The sequence below is a fragment of the Hydractinia symbiolongicarpus genome, chromosome 9 (assembly GCF_029227915.1).
Source record: "Hydractinia symbiolongicarpus strain clone_291-10 chromosome 9, HSymV2.1, whole genome shotgun sequence".
In the NCBI taxonomy this organism is placed as follows: Eukaryota; Metazoa; Cnidaria; class Hydrozoa; order Anthoathecata; family Hydractiniidae; genus Hydractinia; species Hydractinia symbiolongicarpus.
The window spans coordinates 8,301,942-8,320,024 of record NC_079883.1 but is presented as its reverse complement, the minus strand read 5'-3'; the positions used below and the strand labels follow the sequence as shown (position 1 = coordinate 8,320,024).

The window sequence follows — 18,083 nt, the reverse complement described above, 5'->3', positions numbered from 1 at the left end:
GCTGCGTTACCAGCCAACTCCAATATCTCAGCAGATAAATATTCCAAGACGGCTGCTAAGTAAACTGGTGCTCCAGATCCAATTCGGTTAGCATAGTGCCCTCTACGAAGGAATCTATGCACTCTACCGACTGGAAATTGAAGTCCAGCTCTTGAGGATCTTGTCTTGGCTTTAGCCTTAGCTTTTCCACCTTTTCCACGTCCAGACATAACTGCGATTTGATTTGTAAGTTAATACAAAAACGTACGAATATTTAACGTAAGTGTTAACGAAATAAACTTTACTCGTTTTTTCATCATAAAAATAGGATCGAAATCATGTTTTTTTAACCAATCATAATTAAGTATTAAACAAAAGATTTTTTTTTTAACCAATTAAATTGCGTATCGGCGTTTTCGGATCGAATTCGATCCGATTTTTTTACTTATAAACAAAAAGTTTTGACTTGCAGTTTAATGCTTATTTACAAGTTAAGTAGCAAAAATTTTTAACCATGTCTGACGCAGCAGCTAAAGGAGGAAAACAGGCACCTAAAGTAGCCAAGAAAGGTGAAAAAAGAGCCGGCAAAAAAGGAGGAAAGATTGGTGGAACTGGTGAAAAGAAACGCAAGAGAAAGAGAAAGGAAAGTTATGCTATTTACATCTACAATGTTTTGAAACAAGTTCACCCAGATGTCGGAGTTTCAAGCAAAGCTATGAGCATCATGAACTCATTTGTCAACGACATCTTTGAGCGCATTGCTTCCGAAGCTTCGCGTTTGGCTCTTCAAAACAAAAAGTCGACCATCTCTTCTCGTGAAATTCAAACCGCAGTACGTCTTCTCTTGCCTGGAGAACTTGCAAAACACGCAGTCAGTGAAGGAACAAAAGCCGTCACAAAATACACAAGCAGCAAGTAAACCAACGTCTACCAAACACAAACGGTCTTTTTTAAGACCACACATCTTTAAAAAAACATTTACTTGGCGTCACTACAAGTTAACCGAAGTTAATAAAACTTCTAAATAATGTGCTTAAGAACACTAGCCTACATTTAAAATACTTCCCCATGTGTGTGTGGATTAGCTTCACTTTTCATACGTATTATTAGCTGTACTTGCAGAAAAGACAAGTACATTGATCCATGTTATTGCTTACATTTAACTTAACCCAGCTTTTCACGGAAACACTCCCAGGCAAATTAACCCTACAAAGTATTTCTAAATTTTTTTTGTGTCATATATGACATAGTATCGTATAGCAATAAATGTAACTGTGACAAGACTTTACACATTGTGTAATTTGGAAGCGTGCACAAAGTAATGTTTTAAAAGATTTGTGGCTATAAAAATAGCCGTTTTTGTTGAGCAATGACAACGCTTAACCTCCGAATCCGTAAAGAGTTCTTCCTTGACGTTTTAAGGCATAAACAACATCCATAGCGGTAACGGTCTTGCGTTTAGCGTGCTCTGTGTAGGTTACAGCATCACGAATAACATTCTCTAAGAAAACCTTCAGTACACCTCTGGTTTCCTCATAGATAAGGCCAGAGATACGTTTGACACCACCTCGTCGAGCAAGACGCCGAATAGCAGGTTTTGTGATTCCCTGAATGTTATCACGAAGAATTTTTCGGTGACGTTTAGCACCTCCTTTTCCCAATCCTTTACCTCCTTTTCCGCGTCCAGACATATTGATATAGTTGCGTACAGAACGAGTACAAAAACAACGTTTGAGTTAACAGAATTCAGACAGCTTTAAAAAGAGGCCATAAAATTACCTACTGCTCGTGGAAACACCCTAATTAACCAATAGAGTTGCGTCATTACAAAATGTTCCGAACATTTTGTACATTTTTTTAAGTAAAACTGTAGTTTTTTTAAAAATTCGTGGTCTTAATGTTTCAGTAAGGCAATAAATTTGGCATCGTTGGAATTCGCCAAACCTTCTGCTACTTACTAAAAAAAAAAAAAGTCAAAAGCTTTTGTGTATCAGAAGATACAGCCGTTTTCCCGTAGCCAAAAAACACAGATTTTATAAAAATGTTAAAGTAATGAGCGTAATGTCATTATGCAGCCAATCAGAAATTACTTTCTTAGCACCAATCAAATGGTTTGTTTTGAACCTTAGCTGTCAATCAATATGAGAAATAAAACTTTGGCGCGATAGTGCATTTTAGACCGTCTTGTGTATCCGTACTACATCGACTTCTTAAAATATGGCTCGTACAAAGCAAACTGCACGTAAATCTACTGGAGGAAAGGCTCCACGAAAACAACTCGCCACTAAAGCTGCGAGGAAAAGCGCACCAGCTACTGGAGGAGTGAAAAAACCACATCGTTACAGACCTGGTACAGTTGCTCTCAGAGAAATCAGAAGATACCAGAAGTCAACCGAGCTCTTGATCCGCAAGTTGCCTTTCCAGCGTCTTGTGCGAGAAATTGCTCAGGACTTCAAAACAGATCTGCGATTCCAGAGCACAGCCGTTATGGCTCTGCAAGAGGCTTCTGAAGCGTACCTTGTTGGCTTGTTCGAGGATACTAACTTGTGTGCCATTCACGCAAAACGAGTTACAATCATGCCTAAAGACATCCAGTTGGCAAGAAGAATTCGTGGGGAACGTGCCTAAGCATCTTACCAAACAAAAAACGGCTATTTTTATAGCCACACATCCATAAAAAATATTACGGCTAGCTTTTTATATCAAACTTTGTCCTGCTTTCTGTTTAAATTTTATGCTACATAAAAATTTTATGCTACATAAAGTTTGACAATGTTAAAAATATGAAGGGCAAGAAAAGTAAAAGCAAGAAAATAAGAAATTTAAAAACGAAAATACTTAAACTTAGGGAATCTAATCTTAAATTTACTCTTTTTTAACTGTTTAAGTGACTTAAACAAGTTTAACTTTGTACCAAGATAATGTTTTTTTGTAAATGTGTGGCTATAAAAATAGCCGTTTGTTAATGTAATAGCCAGATACACACAAATTATTTTTTTGCGGTCTTCTTTGCTGCCTTTTTGGGAGTCTTTTTGACCTTCTTTGCTGCAGGTTTTTTAGCAACAGGCTTCTTTGTGGGTTTCTTAGCTGCTGGTTTCTTAGCCGAGGCTTTCTTTGTGGCAGGCTTCTTTGCTGCTTTCTTTGGCGTGCTCTTCTTTGCTGGCTTCTTTTTTGGTGTACTTTTCTTTGCAGTAGGCTTCTTTGCCGTTGGCTTTTTTGCTGCGGCCTTTTTCTTAGGTTTTTCTTTTTTTACCTGACCTAGCTTGAATGATCCAGAAGCACCAGTGCCTTTAGTTTGAATCAAATCGCCTGATGTTACTCCTCGTTTAAGAGCCATTTTCAGATGATGATCTGAGTTTTCAGCAACTTTGTAATTTGCATGAATATATTTTGTAATAGCTTGGCGAGATGAACCACCGCGTTCCTTTAGGGTAGCGATAGCAGCCTTGATCATGTCCACATATTTAGGGTGATCAGCTGTCTTCTTTGCAGCAGGTTTCTTCTTGGGTGCGATTTTCTTTGGAGAAGCTGCTTCACTCATTTTTAATGTTTTCTTACAACAATCCAACGATAAACGATGCTTGTTATCACAGTAGAAGTATACTAAACATTACCGTGTAAATGAGATATAATTTAAGACGGTGCGAAGTATGCGGACGTAAAAGTACCACTCCCGGGAATTGATTTGGCGCGAAAACAGAAATGTGTGTTTCTGTACATCGTATAATGTCCGTTTTGGGTGCCGCGACTATGCGAAAGCATGTTAATTTTTATTTGTAGTACGACGCAATAGTCTGCAAGAGAAGCTGCTGGAGTTTGAGGTCTTCAGCATTACATCTAGTCTGTTAATTTGGGCTTCTTCCGCGCTCGTGTTAGGATTTTCATAAAGCGTTCTTTGGTTTGCGTTGCGTATGTCGGCCTACATCATCGACACGGCCTGTTTCCGGCTATTAGGAGCAATTCATATATTGGGCACTGCGTTTCGACTTTTTTATTAGACCACAGTAAAAAAATTCACTCACAGAAGTCCCTTTCTTTCATGGCTACAAACACGAAGAATTCTGTCGTAAGTAAAACGAATGCGCAAGCCAAAATGACGATGGGGCGAAGTCATAAGCATGGCCCTGTGGCCCAATGGATAAGGCATCTGACTACGAATCAGGGGATTCCAGGTTCGACTCCTGGCAGGGTCGCACTGTCGCATTTCGGCTGCATGGTCTACTGTGTAACGCGCGCGCACGTTCTGGCGTAATGCGTTGATAAACGGAATGTACGCAGACATATTGGAAAGTAATATCACGCACTTAGTATCGTCGCCTTTGTTAGCATTCATGTAAGTTACCATCCACTCGCTACAGTCGCTCTCCATCCTACGGCTAAATCAACAGCCGTGATTTTTACTATGTCGCCGTCCATCCGTACGCGGTGACAGTTGTAAGCTTTACAGTAACGTGACATGCTCCACAAGCAGTTACGGTGTGTGGACGATGCCTATCATGGCAACGCTTGTTCTTTATCGCTTCTCGGCCTAATGGCTAAGATCAAGTGTAGTATCTGTTCTTATCAGTTTAATATCTGGTAGGCCATTCTCTGAATGGTCAGTATATTAATCTGATTTTTGGCCTTGGGTCATGGAGGTGGATTCATTCACGCCGTGACCACGGGTTGCCTTGGTGTTGCACTATTACCGATGGCGGCCCACATAAGCAATAAAAGAATAATAGCAGTCCTCTTTCCGACGGCACTCTGCATAGTCTACGGCGGGAACAAAACGCGTACACTGGGGGAGAATACAGCCTATGCCCCGCGACACGGCAGTTTATAACACACTCAAGCCACAAGCATTAACAAACTTTGAAGGGTACCCTCATGCTACGGTGCAGTTCCAACTCATACTTACCTGACGGGGAAGTAAAGACTGATCAATGAGGGTTTTCTTCCAGAGTGAGGCTCTTGCATTGCACTACGCTTGGGCTGACCTCTGCGATTACTGCAAACGTCAGTAACTCGACCGTACAATTTCTGGTAGTGGGGGCCTGCGTCCGCGCTCGCCCCCTCCTTAAGTCAAAATGAATGAGCTTAGAAAAGTTGCGCGGCCAAATGTCGGTGGTGACTTAAACGCTAAGGTAAAACCTCGCTTGGCTGTTACGAAACGTGATTGCGATATAAGTCCTCGGAAGGCGGCGGAATTTTATTTTATTTGCCATTCCGTCAGGGTTATTGGATGATCGGCAATAGATCGAGTTTGTATGCATTTGAAAGCTCTTTTTTCTCGTACTATCACCTGAAAATGTCGTAGGAAAATGTCATAGGAAACACTTTCAACAACCGCCACGTTCCTTAATTGTTATAACAAGAAATATATCACAGCAAATGAAAATGAAAAGCCTACGACACCGGGAGTTCCCAGGCGGTCCCCCATCCAAGTACTATCCCGGCCCGACGATGCTTAACTTCCGTGATCAGACGAGAACGGGTGTGTTCATCGTGGTATGGCCGTAGACATTAGTAGGTGCAAATACGTGCAATTTATTTTGACGTTGTGATCAAATTTTTTTATTTAATTTCTTTGAGTTACTTAGGACAAGGCGTATGCATGGATTATCTATTAGACTTTAAGGTTATAGTTTTGTGAAAAAAACAATGTTTTTTTAAAGATGTGTGGCTATAAAAATAGCCGTTGTTTTCTGAGTGTAGCGGTTTACTTCTTCTGTCCTTTGTCGTTCTTCTTTGGGAGTAAGACAGCTTGAATGTTTGGCAAAACACCACCAGCTGCAATGGTTACACCGCTCAAAAGTTTGTTTAATTCTTCATCATTACGAACAGCCAATTGTAAATGTCTTGGAATAATCCTAGCTTTTTTGTTGTCTCTTGCTGCGTTACCAGCCAACTCCAATATCTCAGCAGATAAATATTCCAAGACGGCTGCTAAGTAAACTGGTGCTCCAGATCCAATTCGGTTAGCATAGTGCCCTCTACGAAGGAATCTATGCACTCTACCGACTGGAAATTGAAGTCCAGCTCTTGAGGATCTTGTCTTGGCTTTAGCCTTAGCTTTTCCACCTTTTCCACGTCCAGACATAACTGCGATTTGATTTGTAAGTTAATACAAAAACGTACGAATATTTAACGTAAGTGTTAACGAAATAAACTTTACTCGTTTTTTCATCATAAAAATAGGATCGAAATCATGTTTTTTTAACCAATCATAATTAAGTATTAAACAAAAGATTTTTTTTTTAACCAATTAAATTGCGTATCGGCGTTTTCGGATCGAATTCGATCCGATTTTTTTACTTATAAACAAAAAGTTTTGACTTGCAGTTTAATGCTTATTTACAAGTTAAGTAGCAAAAATTTTTAACCATGTCTGACGCAGCAGCTAAAGGAGGAAAACAGGCACCTAAAGTAGCCAAGAAAGGTGAAAAAAGAGCCGGCAAAAAAGGAGGAAAGATTGGTGGAACTGGTGAAAAGAAACGCAAGAGAAAGAGAAAGGAAAGTTATGCTATTTACATCTACAATGTTTTGAAACAAGTTCACCCAGATGTCGGAGTTTCAAGCAAAGCTATGAGCATCATGAACTCATTTGTCAACGACATCTTTGAGCGCATTGCTTCCGAAGCTTCGCGTTTGGCTCTTCAAAACAAAAAGTCGACCATCTCTTCTCGTGAAATTCAAACCGCAGTACGTCTCTTCTCTTGCCTGGAGAACTTGCAAAACACGCAGTCAGTGAAGGAACAAAAGCCGTCACAAAATACACAAGCAGCAAGTAAACCAACGTCTACCAAACACAAACGGTCTTTTTTAAGACCACACATCTTTAAAAAAACATTTACTTGGCGTCACTACAAGTTAACCGAAGTTAATAAAACTTCTAAATAATGTGCTTAAGAACACTAGCCTACATTTAAAATACTTCCCCATGTGTGTGTGGATTAGCTTCACTTTTCATACGTATTATTAGCTGTACTTGCAGAAAAGACAAGTACATTGATCCATGTTATTGCTTACATTTAACTTAACCCAGCTTTTCACGGAAACACTCCCAGGCAAATTAACCCTACAAAGTATTTCTAAATTTTTTTTGTGTCATATATGACATAGTATCGTATAGCAATAAATGTAACTGTGACAAGACTTTACACATTGTGTAATTTGGAAGCGTGCACAAAGTAATGTTTTAAAAGATTTGTGGCTATAAAAATAGCCGTTTTTGTTGAGCAATGACAACGCTTAACCTCCGAATCCGTAAAGAGTTCTTCCTTGACGTTTTAAGGCATAAACAACATCCATAGCGGTAACGGTCTTGCGTTTAGCGTGCTCTGTGTAGGTTACAGCATCACGAATAACATTCTCTAAGAAAACCTTCAGTACACCTCTGGTTTCCTCATAGATAAGGCCAGAGATACGTTTGACACCACCTCGTCGAGCAAGACGCCGAATAGCAGGTTTTGTGATTCCCTGAATGTTATCACGAAGAATTTTTCGGTGACGTTTAGCACCTCCTTTTCCCAATCCTTTACCTCCTTTTCCGCGTCCAGACATATTGATATAGTTGCGTACAGAACGAGTACAAAAACAACGTTTGAGTTAACAGAATTCAGACAGCTTTAAAAAGAGGCCATAAAATTACCTACTGCTCGTGGAAACACCCTAATTAACCAATAGAGTTGCGTCATTACAAAATGTTCCGAACATTTTGTACATTTTTTTAAGTAAAACTGTAGTTTTTTTAAAAATTCGTGGTCTTAATGTTTCAGTAAGGCAATAAATTTGGCATCGTTGGAATTCGCCAAACCTTCTGCTACTTACTAAAAAAAAAAAAAGTCAAAAGCTTTTGTGTATCAGAAGATACAGCCGTTTTCCCGTAGCCAAAAAACACAGATTTTATAAAAATGTTAAAGTAATGAGCGTAATGTCATTATGCAGCCAATCAGAAATTACTTTCTTAGCACCAATCAAATGGTTTGTTTTGAACCTTAGCTGTCAATCAATATGAGAAATAAAACTTTGGCGCGATAGTGCATTTTAGACCGTCTTGTGTATCCGTACTACATCGACTTCTTAAAATATGGCTCGTACAAAGCAAACTGCACGTAAATCTACTGGAGGAAAGGCTCCACGAAAACAACTCGCCACTAAAGCTGCGAGGAAAAGCGCACCAGCTACTGGAGGAGTGAAAAAACCACATCGTTACAGACCTGGTACAGTTGCTCTCAGAGAAATCAGAAGATACCAGAAGTCAACCGAGCTCTTGATCCGCAAGTTGCCTTTCCAGCGTCTTGTGCGAGAAATTGCTCAGGACTTCAAAACAGATCTGCGATTCCAGAGCACAGCCGTTATGGCTCTGCAAGAGGCTTCTGAAGCGTACCTTGTTGGCTTGTTCGAGGATACTAACTTGTGTGCCATTCACGCAAAACGAGTTACAATCATGCCTAAAGACATCCAGTTGGCAAGAAGAATTCGTGGGGAACGTGCCTAAGCATCTTACCAAACAAAAAACGGCTATTTTTATAGCCACACATCCATAAAAAATATTACGGCTAGCTTTTTATATCAAACTTTGTCCTGCTTTCTGTTTAAATTTTATGCTACATAAAAATTTTATGCTACATAAAGTTTGACAATGTTAAAAATATGAAGGGCAAGAAAAGTAAAAGCAAGAAAATAAGAAATTTAAAAACGAAAATACTTAAACTTAGGGAATCTAATCTTAAATTTACTCTTTTTTAACTGTTTAAGTGACTTAAACAAGTTTAACTTTGTACCAAGATAATGTTTTTTTGTAAATGTGTGGCTATAAAAATAGCCGTTTGTTAATGTAATAGCCAGATACACACAAATTATTTTTTTGCGGTCTTCTTTGCTGCCTTTTTGGGAGTCTTTTTGACCTTCTTTGCTGCAGGTTTTTTAGCAACAGGCTTCTTTGTGGGTTTCTTAGCTGCTGGTTTCTTAGCCGAGGCTTTCTTTGTGGCAGGCTTCTTTGCTGCTTTCTTTGGCGTGCTCTTCTTTGCTGGCTTCTTTTTTGGTGTACTTTTCTTTGCAGTAGGCTTCTTTGCCGTTGGCTTTTTTGCTGCGGCCTTTTTCTTAGGTTTTTCTTTTTTTACCTGACCTAGCTTGAATGATCCAGAAGCACCAGTGCCTTTAGTTTGAATCAAATCGCCTGATGTTACTCCTCGTTTAAGAGCCATTTTCAGATGATGATCTGAGTTTTCAGCAACTTTGTAATTTGCATGAATATATTTTGTAATAGCTTGGCGAGATGAACCACCGCGTTCCTTTAGGGTAGCGATAGCAGCCTTGATCATGTCCACATATTTAGGGTGATCAGCTGTCTTCTTTGCAGCAGGTTTCTTCTTGGGTGCGATTTTCTTTGGAGAAGCTGCTTCACTCATTTTTAATGTTTTCTTACAACAATCCAACGATAAACGATGCTTGTTATCACAGTAGAAGTATACTAAACATTACCGTGTAAATGAGATATAATTTAAGACGGTGCGAAGTATGCGGACGTAAAAGTACCACTCCCGGGAATTGATTTGGCGCGAAAACAGAAATGTGTGTTTCTGTACATCGTATAATGTCCGTTTTGGGTGCCGCGACTATGCGAAAGCATGTTAATTTTTATTTGTAGTACGACGCAATAGTCTGCAAGAGAAGCTGCTGGAGTTTGAGGTCTTCAGCATTACATCTAGTCTGTTAATTTGGGCTTCTTCCGCGCTCGTGTTAGGATTTTCATAAAGCGTTCTTTGGTTTGCGTTGCGTATGTCGGCCTACATCATCGACACGGCCTGTTTCCGGCTATTAGGAGCAATTCATATATTGGGCACTGCGTTTCGACTTTTTTATTAGACCACAGTAAAAAAATTCACTCACAGAAGTCCCTTTCTTTCATGGCTACAAACACGAAGAATTCTGTCGTAAGTAAAACGAATGCGCAAGCCAAAATGACGATGGGGCGAAGTCATAAGCATGGCCCTGTGGCCCAATGGATAAGGCATCTGACTACGAATCAGGGGATTCCAGGTTCGACTCCTGGCAGGGTCGCACTGTCGCATTTCGGCTGCATGGTCTACTGTGTAACGCGCGCGCACGTTCTGGCGTAATGCGTTGATAAACGGAATGTACGCAGACATATTGGAAAGTAATATCACGCACTTAGTATCGTCGCCTTTGTTAGCATTCATGTAAGTTACCATCCACTCGCTACAGTCGCTCTCCATCCTACGGCTAAATCAACAGCCGTGATTTTTACTATGTCGCCGTCCATCCGTACGCGGTGACAGTTGTAAGCTTTACAGTAACGTGACATGCTCCACAAGCAGTTACGGTGTGTGGACGATGCCTATCATGGCAACGCTTGTTCTTTATCGCTTCTCGGCCTAATGGCTAAGATCAAGTGTAGTATCTGTTCTTATCAGTTTAATATCTGGTAGGCCATTCTCTGAATGGTCAGTATATTAATCTGATTTTTGGCCTTGGGTCATGGAGGTGGATTCATTCACGCCGTGACCACGGGTTGCCTTGGTGTTGCACTATTACCGATGGCGGCCCACATAAGCAATAAAAGAATAATAGCAGTCCTCTTTCCGACGGCACTCTGCATAGTCTACGGCGGGAACAAAACGCGTACACTGGGGGAGAATACAGCCTATGCCCCGCGACACGGCAGTTTATAACACACTCAAGCCACAAGCATTAACAAACTTTGAAGGGTACCCTCATGCTACGGTGCAGTTCCAACTCATACTTACCTGACGGGGAAGTAAAGACTGATCAATGAGGGTTTTCTTCCAGAGTGAGGCTCTTGCATTGCACTACGCTTGGGCTGACCTCTGCGATTACTGCAAACGTCAGTAACTCGACCGTACAATTTCTGGTAGTGGGGGCCTGCGTCCGCGCTCGCCCCCTCCTTAAGTCAAAATGAATGAGCTTAGAAAAGTTGCGCGGCCAAATGTCGGTGGTGACTTAAACGCTAAGGTAAAACCTCGCTTGGCTGTTACGAAACGTGATTGCGATATAAGTCCTCGGAAGGCGGCGGAATTTTATTTTATTTGCCATTCCGTCAGGGTTATTGGATGATCGGCAATAGATCGAGTTTGTATGCATTTGAAAGCTCTTTTTTCTCGTACTATCACCTGAAAATGTCGTAGGAAAATGTCATAGGAAACACTTTCAACAACCGCCACGTTCCTTAATTGTTATAACAAGAAATATATCACAGCAAATGAAAATGAAAAGCCTACGACACCGGGAGTTCCCAGGCGGTCCCCCATCCAAGTACTATCCCGGCCCGACGATGCTTAACTTCCGTGATCAGACGAGAACGGGTGTGTTCATCGTGGTATGGCCGTAGACATTAGTAGGTGCAAATACGTGCAATTTATTTTGACGTTGTGATCAAATTTTTTTATTTAATTTCTTTGAGTTACTTAGGACAAGGCGTATGCATGGATTATCTATTAGACTTTAAGGTTATAGTTTTGTGAAAAAAACAATGTTTTTTTAAAGATGTGTGGCTATAAAAATAGCCGTTGTTTTCTGAGTGTAGCGGTTTACTTCTTCTGTCCTTTGTCGTTCTTCTTTGGGAGTAAGACAGCTTGAATGTTTGGCAAAACACCACCAGCTGCAATGGTTACACCGCTCAAAAGTTTGTTTAATTCTTCATCATTACGAACAGCCAATTGTAAATGTCTTGGAATAATCCTAGCTTTTTTGTTGTCTCTTGCTGCGTTACCAGCCAACTCCAATATCTCAGCAGATAAATATTCCAAGACGGCTGCTAAGTAAACTGGTGCTCCAGATCCAATTCGGTTAGCATAGTGCCCTCTACGAAGGAATCTATGCACTCTACCGACTGGAAATTGAAGTCCAGCTCTTGAGGATCTTGTCTTGGCTTTAGCCTTAGCTTTTCCACCTTTTCCACGTCCAGACATAACTGCGATTTGATTTGTAAGTTAATACAAAAACGTACGAATATTTAACGTAAGTGTTAACGAAATAAACTTTACTCGTTTTTTCATCATAAAAATAGGATCGAAATCATGTTTTTTTAACCAATCATAATTAAGTATTAAACAAAAGATTTTTTTTTTAACCAATTAAATTGCGTATCGGCGTTTTCGGATCGAATTCGATCCGATTTTTTTACTTATAAACAAAAAGTTTTGACTTGCAGTTTAATGCTTATTTACAAGTTAAGTAGCAAAAATTTTTAACCATGTCTGACGCAGCAGCTAAAGGAGGAAAACAGGCACCTAAAGTAGCCAAGAAAGGTGAAAAAAGAGCCGGCAAAAAAGGAGGAAAGATTGGTGGAACTGGTGAAAAGAAACGCAAGAGAAAGAGAAAGGAAAGTTATGCTATTTACATCTACAATGTTTTGAAACAAGTTCACCCAGATGTCGGAGTTTCAAGCAAAGCTATGAGCATCATGAACTCATTTGTCAACGACATCTTTGAGCGCATTGCTTCCGAAGCTTCGCGTTTGGCTCTTCAAAACAAAAAGTCGACCATCTCTTCTCGTGAAATTCAAACCGCAGTACGTCTTCTCTTGCCTGGAGAACTTGCAAAACACGCAGTCAGTGAAGGAACAAAAGCCGTCACAAAATACACAAGCAGCAAGTAAACCAACGTCTACCAAACACAAACGGTCTTTTTTAAGACCACACATCTTTAAAAAAACATTTACTTGGCGTCACTACAAGTTAACCGAAGTTAATAAAACTTCTAAATAATGTGCTTAAGAACACTAGCCTACATTTAAAATACTTCCCCATGTGTGTGTGGATTAGCTTCACTTTTCATACGTATTATTAGCTGTACTTGCAGAAAAGACAAGTACATTGATCCATGTTATTGCTTACATTTAACTTAACCCAGCTTTTCACGGAAACACTCCCAGGCAAATTAACCCTACAAAGTATTTCTAAATTTTTTTTGTGTCATATATGACATAGTATCGTATAGCAATAAATGTAACTGTGACAAGACTTTACACATTGTGTAATTTGGAAGCGTGCACAAAGTAATGTTTTAAAAGATTTGTGGCTATAAAAATAGCCGTTTTTGTTGAGCAATGACAACGCTTAACCTCCGAATCCGTAAAGAGTTCTTCCTTGACGTTTTAAGGCATAAACAACATCCATAGCGGTAACGGTCTTGCGTTTAGCGTGCTCTGTGTAGGTTACAGCATCACGAATAACATTCTCTAAGAAAACCTTCAGTACACCTCTGGTTTCCTCATAGATAAGGCCAGAGATACGTTTGACACCACCTCGTCGAGCAAGACGCCGAATAGCAGGTTTTGTGATTCCCTGAATGTTATCACGAAGAATTTTTCGGTGACGTTTAGCACCTCCTTTTCCCAATCCTTTACCTCCTTTTCCGCGTCCAGACATATTGATATAGTTGCGTACAGAACGAGTACAAAAACAACGTTTGAGTTAACAGAATTCAGACAGCTTTAAAAAGAGGCCATAAAATTACCTACTGCTCGTGGAAACACCCTAATTAACCAATAGAGTTGCGTCATTACAAAATGTTCCGAACATTTTGTACATTTTTTTAAGTAAAACTGTAGTTTTTTTAAAAATTCGTGGTCTTAATGTTTCAGTAAGGCAATAAATTTGGCATCGTTGGAATTCGCCAAACCTTCTGCTACTTACTAAAAAAAAAAAAAGTCAAAAGCTTTTGTGTATCAGAAGATACAGCCGTTTTCCCGTAGCCAAAAAACACAGATTTTATAAAAATGTTAAAGTAATGAGCGTAATGTCATTATGCAGCCAATCAGAAATTACTTTCTTAGCACCAATCAAATGGTTTGTTTTGAACCTTAGCTGTCAATCAATATGAGAAATAAAACTTTGGCGCGATAGTGCATTTTAGACCGTCTTGTGTATCCGTACTACATCGACTTCTTAAAATATGGCTCGTACAAAGCAAACTGCACGTAAATCTACTGGAGGAAAGGCTCCACGAAAACAACTCGCCACTAAAGCTGCGAGGAAAAGCGCACCAGCTACTGGAGGAGTGAAAAAACCACATCGTTACAGACCTGGTACAGTTGCTCTCAGAGAAATCAGAAGATACCAGAAGTCAACCGAGCTCTTGATCCGCAAGTTGCCTTTCCAGCGTCTTGTGCGAGAAATTGCTCAGGACTTCAAAACAGATCTGCGATTCCAGAGCACAGCCGTTATGGCTCTGCAAGAGGCTTCTGAAGCGTACCTTGTTGGCTTGTTCGAGGATACTAACTTGTGTGCCATTCACGCAAAACGAGTTACAATCATGCCTAAAGACATCCAGTTGGCAAGAAGAATTCGTGGGGAACGTGCCTAAGCATCTTACCAAACAAAAAACGGCTATTTTTATAGCCACACATCCATAAAAAATATTACGGCTAGCTTTTTATATCAAACTTTGTCCTGCTTTCTGTTTAAATTTTATGCTACATAAAAATTTTATGCTACATAAAGTTTGACAATGTTAAAAATATGAAGGGCAAGAAAAGTAAAAGCAAGAAAATAAGAAATTTAAAAACGAAAATACTTAAACTTAGGGAATCTAATCTTAAATTTACTCTTTTTTAACTGTTTAAGTGACTTAAACAAGTTTAACTTTGTACCAAGATAATGTTTTTTTGTAAATGTGTGGCTATAAAAATAGCCGTTTGTTAATGTAATAGCCAGATACACACAAATTATTTTTTTGCGGTCTTCTTTGCTGCCTTTTTGGGAGTCTTTTTGACCTTCTTTGCTGCAGGTTTTTTAGCAACAGGCTTCTTTGTGGGTTTCTTAGCTGCTGGTTTCTTAGCCGAGGCTTTCTTTGTGGCAGGCTTCTTTGCTGCTTTCTTTGGCGTGCTCTTCTTTGCTGGCTTCTTTTTTGGTGTACTTTTCTTTGCAGTAGGCTTCTTTGCCGTTGGCTTTTTTGCTGCGGCCTTTTTCTTAGGTTTTTCTTTTTTTACCTGACCTAGCTTGAATGATCCAGAAGCACCAGTGCCTTTAGTTTGAATCAAATCGCCTGATGTTACTCCTCGTTTAAGAGCCATTTTCAGATGATGATCTGAGTTTTCAGCAACTTTGTAATTTGCATGAATATATTTTGTAATAGCTTGGCGAGATGAACCACCGCGTTCCTTTAGGGTAGCGATAGCAGCCTTGATCATGTCCACATATTTAGGGTGATCAGCTGTCTTCTTTGCAGCAGGTTTCTTCTTGGGTGCGATTTTCTTTGGAGAAGCTGCTTCACTCATTTTTAATGTTTTCTTACAACAATCCAACGATAAACGATGCTTGTTATCACAGTAGAAGTATACTAAACATTACCGTGTAAATGAGATATAATTTAAGACGGTGCGAAGTATGCGGACGTAAAAGTACCACTCCCGGGAATTGATTTGGCGCGAAAACAGAAATGTGTGTTTCTGTACATCGTATAATGTCCGTTTTGGGTGCCGCGACTATGCGAAAGCATGTTAATTTTTATTTGTAGTACGACGCAATAGTCTGCAAGAGAAGCTGCTGGAGTTTGAGGTCTTCAGCATTACATCTAGTCTGTTAATTTGGGCTTCTTCCGCGCTCGTGTTAGGATTTTCATAAAGCGTTCTTTGGTTTGCGTTGCGTATGTCGGCCTACATCATCGACACGGCCTGTTTCCGGCTATTAGGAGCAATTCATATATTGGGCACTGCGTTTCGACTTTTTTATTAGACCACAGTAAAAAAATTCACTCACAGAAGTCCCTTTCTTTCATGGCTACAAACACGAAGAATTCTGTCGTAAGTAAAACGAATGCGCAAGCCAAAATGACGATGGGGCGAAGTCATAAGCATGGCCCTGTGGCCCAATGGATAAGGCATCTGACTACGAATCAGGGGATTCCAGGTTCGACTCCTGGCAGGGTCGCACTGTCGCATTTCGGCTGCATGGTCTACTGTGTAACGCGCGCGCACGTTCTGGCGTAATGCGTTGATAAACGGAATGTACGCAGACATATTGGAAAGTAATATCACGCACTTAGTATCGTCGCCTTTGTTAGCATTCATGTAAGTTACCATCCACTCGCTACAGTCGCTCTCCATCCTACGGCTAAATCAACAGCCGTGATTTTTACTATGTCGCCGTCCATCCGTACGCGGTGACAGTTGTAAGCTTTACAGTAACGTGACATGCTCCACAAGCAGTTACGGTGTGTGGACGATGCCTATCATGGCAACGCTTGTTCTTTATCGCTTCTCGGCCTAATGGCTAAGATCAAGTGTAGTATCTGTTCTTATCAGTTTAATATCTGGTAGGCCATTCTCTGAATGGTCAGTATATTAATCTGATTTTTGGCCTTGGGTCATGGAGGTGGATTCATTCACGCCGTGACCACGGGTTGCCTTGGTGTTGCACTATTACCGATGGCGGCCCACATAAGCAATAAAAGAATAATAGCAGTCCTCTTTCCGACGGCACTCTGCATAGTCTACGGCGGGAACAAAACGCGTACACTGGGGGAGAATACAGCCTATGCCCCGCGACACGGCAGTTTATAACACACTCAAGCCACAAGCATTAACAAACTTTGAAGGGTACCCTCATGCTACGGTGCAGTTCCAACTCATACTTACCTGACGGGGAAGTAAAGACTGATCAATGAGGGTTTTCTTCCAGAGTGAGGCTCTTGCATTGCACTACGCTTGGGCTGACCTCTGCGATTACTGCAAACGTCAGTAACTCGACCGTACAATTTCTGGTAGTGGGGGCCTGCGTCCGCGCTCGCCCCCTCCTTAAGTCAAAATGAATGAGCTTAGAAAAGTTGCGCGGCCAAATGTCGGTGGTGACTTAAACGCTAAGGTAAAACCTCGCTTGGCTGTTACGAAACGTGATTGCGATATAAGTCCTCGGAAGGCGGCGGAATTTTATTTTATTTGCCATTCCGTCAGGGTTATTGGATGATCGGCAATAGATCGAGTTTGTATGCATTTGAAAGCTCTTTTTTCTCGTACTATCACCTGAAAATGTCGTAGGAAAATGTCATAGGAAACACTTTCAACAACCGCCACGTTCCTTAATTGTTATAACAAGAAATATATCACAGCAAATGAAAATGAAAAGCCTACGACACCGGGAGTTCCCAGGCGGTCCCCCATCCAAGTACTATCCCGGCCCGACGATGCTTAACTTCCGTGATCAGACGAGAACGGGTGTGTTCATCGTGGTATGGCCGTAGACATTAGTAGGTGCAAATACGTGCAATTTATTTTGACGTTGTGATCAAATTTTTTTATTTAATTTCTTTGAGTTACTTAGGACAAGGCGTATGCATGGATTATCTATTAGACTTTAAGGTTATAGTTTTGTGAAAAAAACAATGTTTTTTTAAAGATGTGTGGCTATAAAAATAGCCGTTGTTTTCTGAGTGTAGCGGTTTACTTCTTCTGTCCTTTGTCGTTCTTCTTTGGGAGTAAGACAGCTTGAATGTTTGGCAAAACACCACCAGCTGCAATGGTTACACCGCTCAAAAGTTTGTTTAATTCTTCATCATTACGAACAGCCAATTGTAAATGTCTTGGAATAATCCTAGCTTTTTTGTTGTCTCTTGCTGCGTTACCAGCCAACTCCAATATCTCAGCAGATAAATATTCCAAGACGGCTGCTAAGTAAACTGGTGCTCCAGATCCAATTCGGTTAGCATAGTGCCCTCTACGAAGGAATCTATGCACTCTACCGACTGGAAATTGAAGTCCAGCTCTTGAGGATCTTGTCTTGGCTTTAGCCTTAGCTTTTCCACCTTTTCCACGTCCAGACATAACTGCGATTTGATTTGTAAGTTAATACAAAAACGTACGAATATTTAACGTAAGTGTTAACGAAATAAACTTTACTCGTTTTTTCATCATAAAAATAGGATCGAAATCATGTTTTTTTAACCAATCATAATTAAGTATTAAACAAAAGATTTTTTTTTTAACCAATTAAATTGCGTATCGGCGTTTTCGGATCGAATTCGATCCGATTTTTTTACTTATAAACAAAAAGTTTTGACTTGCAGTTTAATGCTTATTTACAAGTTAAGTAGCAAAAATTTTTAACCATGTCTGACGCAGCAGCTAAAGGAGGAAAACA

General features: G+C 40.2%; 12 non-coding genes across 12 annotated transcripts; 9 read left to right on the top strand and 3 right to left on the bottom strand.

Annotated features, from left to right (window-relative positions):
* Window positions 1–4,099: 4,099 nt before the first annotated feature.
* Trnar-acg (transfer RNA arginine (anticodon ACG)) lies at window positions 4,100–4,172 on the top strand. The gene has a single exon. It is a non-coding gene; the product is annotated as a tRNA-Arg (tRNA).
* Window positions 4,173–4,494: 322 nt separating this feature from the next.
* On the top strand, window positions 4,495–4,686 carry LOC130660736 (U2 spliceosomal RNA). The gene has a single exon (XR_008987934.1). It is a non-coding gene; the product is annotated as a U2 spliceosomal RNA (small nuclear RNA).
* Window positions 4,687–4,871: 185 nt separating this feature from the next.
* LOC130659679 (U1 spliceosomal RNA) lies at window positions 4,872–5,036 on the top strand. The gene has a single exon (XR_008986883.1). It is a non-coding gene; the product is annotated as a U1 spliceosomal RNA (small nuclear RNA).
* A 328-nt stretch (window positions 5,037–5,364) lies between these two features.
* Window positions 5,365–5,483, bottom strand: LOC130660273 (5S ribosomal RNA). Its single transcript, XR_008987474.1, has one exon. It is a non-coding gene; the product is annotated as a 5S ribosomal RNA (ribosomal RNA).
* Window positions 5,484–9,953: 4,470 nt separating this feature from the next.
* Trnar-acg (transfer RNA arginine (anticodon ACG)) lies at window positions 9,954–10,026 on the top strand. The gene has a single exon. It is a non-coding gene; the product is annotated as a tRNA-Arg (tRNA).
* Window positions 10,027–10,348: 322 nt separating this feature from the next.
* Window positions 10,349–10,540, top strand: LOC130660735 (U2 spliceosomal RNA). The gene has a single exon (XR_008987933.1). It is a non-coding gene; the product is annotated as a U2 spliceosomal RNA (small nuclear RNA).
* A 185-nt stretch (window positions 10,541–10,725) lies between these two features.
* Window positions 10,726–10,890, top strand: LOC130659677 (U1 spliceosomal RNA). The gene has a single exon (XR_008986882.1). It is a non-coding gene; the product is annotated as a U1 spliceosomal RNA (small nuclear RNA).
* A 328-nt stretch (window positions 10,891–11,218) lies between these two features.
* Window positions 11,219–11,337, bottom strand: LOC130660261 (5S ribosomal RNA). Its single transcript, XR_008987462.1, has one exon. It is a non-coding gene; the product is annotated as a 5S ribosomal RNA (ribosomal RNA).
* Window positions 11,338–15,805: 4,468 nt separating this feature from the next.
* Trnar-acg (transfer RNA arginine (anticodon ACG)) lies at window positions 15,806–15,878 on the top strand. Its single transcript has one exon. It is a non-coding gene; the product is annotated as a tRNA-Arg (tRNA).
* Window positions 15,879–16,200: 322 nt separating this feature from the next.
* LOC130660734 (U2 spliceosomal RNA) lies at window positions 16,201–16,392 on the top strand. The gene has a single exon (XR_008987931.1). It is a non-coding gene; the product is annotated as a U2 spliceosomal RNA (small nuclear RNA).
* Window positions 16,393–16,577: 185 nt separating this feature from the next.
* Window positions 16,578–16,742, top strand: LOC130659676 (U1 spliceosomal RNA). Its single transcript, XR_008986881.1, has one exon. It is a non-coding gene; the product is annotated as a U1 spliceosomal RNA (small nuclear RNA).
* A 328-nt stretch (window positions 16,743–17,070) lies between these two features.
* Window positions 17,071–17,189, bottom strand: LOC130660249 (5S ribosomal RNA). The gene has a single exon (XR_008987450.1). It is a non-coding gene; the product is annotated as a 5S ribosomal RNA (ribosomal RNA).
* Between the last annotated feature and the right edge of the window lie 894 nt (window positions 17,190–18,083).